General features: G+C 44.1%; 1 long non-coding RNA gene across 1 annotated transcript; it reads right to left on the bottom strand.

Moving 5' to 3' along the window:
- Window positions 1–868: 868 nt before the first annotated feature.
- Window positions 869–4232, bottom strand: LOC122547531. Its single transcript, XR_006311026.1, has 3 exons — window positions 4105–4232; window positions 2574–2720; window positions 869–954 (listed from the first exon to the last, which is right to left on the bottom strand). It is a non-coding gene; the product is annotated as an uncharacterized LOC122547531 (long non-coding RNA).
- Window positions 4233–4827: the final 595 nt, after the last annotated feature.

Raw genomic sequence — 4827 nt, 5'->3', positions numbered from 1 at the left:
ACCCATCAATTCAGGCAGCTTTTTGTTTAACTTAGAACTTTACTTTGAGCACCTTCTTTCATAGAAGGAGAAACAATACAGTGCAGAACAGGCCATTTATGTTGCACCAACCTGTGAACTATTCTCAGTGCACCCCCCTACACTATCCCAAAGTCATCCATGTGCTTATCTAAGGATTGTTTAAATCTCCCTGATGTGGCAGAGTTGACTACCTTAGCAGGTAGGGCATTCTATGCCCTTACCACTGTCTGCATAAAGAACTTGCCTCTGATGTGGTCTTAAATTTGTCACCCCTCAATTTGTAGTTATGCCCCCTTGTACAAGCTGGCATCATCCTAGGCAAAGTATTTCACTATCTACCCCATCTAATCCTCTGATCATCTTGTATGTCTCTATCATTAAGGACAGACTGCTGAGCAATCAGGACAACACTAACATCCATGTATTGTCTGAACTGACAGAAGCTGAAAGAACTGCAGATGCTTAAAAAAGCAGCAAAAATTCAGAACATTCACTGGGACCCAAAACATTAATACAGCTTTCTCTTCAGATGCTGCCAGGCCTGAGTTCCCACTTGTGTTTTATGTTTAAAAAAACCAAGTTTCCAGAACAGCCTTTAAAATGGCAAGAGTTTGAACACTGATGGTATTGATGGTTAGAGGCTAACTTTAGTCAAGAGACTAAGACATTGAAAACATCCTGTACAACAGGTTCTTAGAATCAAAGATCAGGACAACTGTTCCCTCCCATCCCTTCAGGGGAATGGTGCATTGGGAATGCTCAAAGAATTACAGATTGTGAAGTGTTGTGTATCACAAAATTTACTTAAGCTCATTAAAACATTGCCAACTCACATGAGGAGAGTTTGTGCAGACTCTGGTTCACATCCTTCTCCATCTGCAGAGCTCTCTGCATTGCCTCCAGACCATTGCCCCACTCATCCTGCTCTGGCTTCTGGAGCAAGGGGAGAGGCAGATGTTTCAAATAGATTGAACAAACATGTTGAGAAACAGGGGCACAAGACAAAGCCATGTCACCAGGAATCATGGTTAAAAATCACAACAACAGGTTTAATTGGAAGCACACTAGCTTTCAGAGTGACGCTCCATCAGGTGGTAGTGGAGGGCTCAATCCTAACAGAATTTATAGCAAAGATTTACAGTGATGTAACTGAAATTATACATTGAAAAGTTGATTGCCTGTTAAGCCTCATCTGTTAGAGGAGTGATAGTTGTGATTTACATAAGTGAAGCTTTTTTTAAAAAGAGTTGCATTCTTGGGTTAGCTGTTAACAATGGTGATAGCTAGACAATGTTGAAGGTGTTGGCCCTCGTGTTCTGTCTATGCCATGTTTAGATTGATTCTAATCAAAGAGAGATAACAGTTTTACATAAATTCATGCAGATTTGAGCTCAGTTCTACATGAATGCATGCAGTTTGAGCAAAGTACAATGTAGCCCTGCAAGTACAAATTTGCCCCACAAAATATGTGTGTGCATGTGGGTCTTTGTCTGTGTCTCAGTCTGGGTTGGGGGTTGAGAGTGAGAGAAAGTGTGTAGTGAGTGCAGAGTGTCTTAAGTCTGTGAGGAGGAGCATGTGGGAGTGTGTATAGGAGTGCCTGAGAGAAAGTGTGTAGGAGTATCTGTGAGTGAGTATATTGCAATGGTACACAGCTCCCCCACAGACATTTTGTGGGGGTGAATTTGTACTTGCAGGGTTACATTGTACTTTGCTCAAAAACTGCATGCATTCATGTAGAACTGAGCTCAAAAACTGCATGGTTTTATGTAAAACTCCATTATCTCACTGAAGATTAGAATCAATCTAAACATCATGGCATAGACAGATAACAAGAGGCTAACACCTTCAACATATTGAAGAGCTATCACCATTGTTAACAGCTAACCTGAGAATGCAACTTTTTAAAAAGGTTTTATGACTTACATGAAAGTAGTGAAACTATCACTGTATTCTAACAGATGAAAAGCTTAACAGGCAATCAATCTTTGTGTACAATTTCAGTTTCACTGTAAATTCTTGCTATAAATTCTATGTTAGGATTGAGCCCTCTATTATCACCTGATGGAGTGTCACTCCGAAAGAGTGTGCTTCCAATTAAGCCTGTTGGACTATAACCTGGTGTGTGATTTTTAAACTTTGTTCACCCCAGTCCAACGCCAGCATCTCCAAATCATGACCAGGAATCAGATTTGCGAAGATACAGCAGGCCAACCAGCCCATTGAACTGGCTGTAGTCTATGGCAGAGACATCAAATGGAGCTTAATTCAATTGTAGAATACCCAAGTGGTTCTTTGCTATTGTTCAAAAGAAATGTAATATTAAATCTGGTGCTGTTTGGAAGACTTTCACAGGATTTGACCCTCATGTCTTCCTCAGCTCAGTCTGAGGGGAAGCTCTGGAAAAAGCAAATCAATTTAGTCCATCCCATAGGGAGGAGCACCTTTCAATTTTAACCCAGTTAGTGACATCAGGAACTGAGTACATAGTTAATTCATTAAGTGCTTAGAAGAGACTACCCACAAACCAAACTATTCATTCCGTCAAACCCAACCTTGACATCCTGCAGGAGGACGCAGCCTCCACGTTTATTCTGGAATGCCATCAGTTTCTCAGCGTGTTCCCATTCCTCATGGGACTGCTCCTTGAAGAATTCAGCAAAGTGACGCAGGGCAACATCATCCCGGTCAAAGTAAGAGGACTGGGGAGAAGAAGGAAATAGAACTCAACTGCATCTAAACAAGTTTAAGAATGCAATAAAATTGTAAGATTCTAGAGCTGTCCAAATTAGATCCCACTAGTTTGAAGTGGGTATTTCAGTCTCAGTATTTGACTAGCATGCATTGATTTTGCACACCCACCTAGCTCTTAGCTTTTGAAGAGTGTTCACTTCCAATGAAGTTCACAAGGACTGTCAGTGATCAAAGGTTGCAATTACACATGCAAATTAAAATTGCAGATGGCCAAGTAGTCAGTGTCTTTCAGGAGTGATTAGATTACTTAGTGTGGAAATAGGCCCATCAGCCCAAGTCCACACCAACGCTCCGAAGCGCAACCCACCCAGACCCATTCCCTTACATTTACCCCTTCACCTAACACTACAGGCAACTTAGCATGGCCAATTCACCTAACCTACACATTTTTGGACTGTGCGAGGAAACCAGAGCATCCAGAGGAAACCTACACAGACACCGGGAGACTGCAAACTCCACACAGTCAGTTGCCTGAGGTAGGAATTGAACCAGGTCCCTGACACTGAGGCAGCAGTGCTAGCCACGGTGCCACCCCATAAAAGTGGTGAAAGATTCTGTCCACTTAGCATTGTAATGTATATCAACTCACAAGAAAACAGGGGTGAGTAAAGAAACCCATTTTGAGTTAGTTGGAGGATGAAAGGCACTGCCTGTAGAATGTACCGGCAGGCTGAATGGTGGTGTTTGATGTTATGGATAGAAGTGGTGGGTAGTATGTAAAAGCAGGGCATTGTTACTTAATACTAGGAGAGGCAATGGCTGAATGGTGTGATTACTGGACTGTTAATCAAGCAACCCAGGTAGTGCCCTAGGGACCCAGTTCAAATCCTGCCATGGCAGATGGAGAAATACAATTTAAATCTGGAAACAAAAGTCTAGTGACCATGAAATATTAGTTTTCCAAATTAGCTAAGGGCAGGAAAACAAATGTCCTTCAGGGAAGGAAACTAACATCCTCATCTAGTCTTCCCTGCATGTGACTCCAAACCCAGCTCAATTACCCTCTAAGCAATTAGGGCTGGGCAATAAGTGCTTGCTTAGCCAAAGGCTCTAAAAGAAAGGAATAAAAAGCCAGTGCAGGCATGATACACAAATAACTTCCTTCTGTATGAAGGATACTATATTAATCCCTTCACTTACTAGGTCACTTAGGTTAAGAGCAGCCTGTAATTTCCTCTTCATTAATAGTAGAGGAATGTGCTTCATTAAGAGAACACAGACAGACTTAGTTTGAAGCCTTGCTGTTGAGCTTTGAGATTAACTTAAAGCTATTTAATTGGAGCAAGGAAACCCCCAACATTTTCAGGGCATTCACAGGAACACCACACTCACCAGGGAGAGGTAAACATAGGGGGAATAGAGCTCCAGGTCAATCTGCTTGTTAACAGCATCCTCACAGTCCTTGTAGTAGTTCTGACACACTTAGGAAGCCATTTCTACCAGAACATAGCTTTCTAACTCCTAACTCATACACTTGGATCAAGGTCACGAGCCCCGCCTTTTATAGCAAGATTGCCATTTCAGCTGGTCATTGACCACTCCCAGTAACCAATCAGAGCTCCATACTCATCAAAAGGCACCAATCACAAGATGCAATGGACATCTTGGACCAGAGAACTTCTCGCGGGTTCGAGTGGCTGTCGGAGGGGAGGGCCGCGGCGGCGAGGGAGCAAGATTGCCATTTCAGCTGGTCATTGACCACTCCCAGTAACCAATCAGAGCTCCATACTCATCAAAAGGCACCAACCACAAGATGCAATGGACATCTTGGACCAGAGAACTTCTCACGGGTTCGAGTGGCTGTCGGAGAGGAGGGCCGCGGCGGCGAGGGTGACCAGGGTCGGGGACGTGCTGGGTGCCGGGGGCCTGGGCTGGACGCTGCCGCAGGAAGCAGCAGGCAGGGCAGCGGTAGACGTCCGGTACGTGGCCACCGCCATCCGACGCCTCAAAACGGCGGTGCTCGGACCCGACGTAGTGCACCAGTTGGAGGACGCCCAGGTGTGCGGTGGGATCCCGTCCGCGCTCACCCCAGCCCGGACAGAATTTCACATTGGC

The sequence above is a fragment of the Chiloscyllium plagiosum genome, unplaced genomic scaffold (genome assembly GCF_004010195.1).
Source record: "Chiloscyllium plagiosum isolate BGI_BamShark_2017 unplaced genomic scaffold, ASM401019v2 scaf_14488, whole genome shotgun sequence".
Taxonomy (NCBI): Eukaryota; Metazoa; Chordata; class Chondrichthyes; order Orectolobiformes; family Hemiscylliidae; genus Chiloscyllium; species Chiloscyllium plagiosum.
The sequence above is the reverse complement of the archived record's forward strand: the minus strand, read 5'-3'. Positions and strand labels throughout refer to the sequence as shown.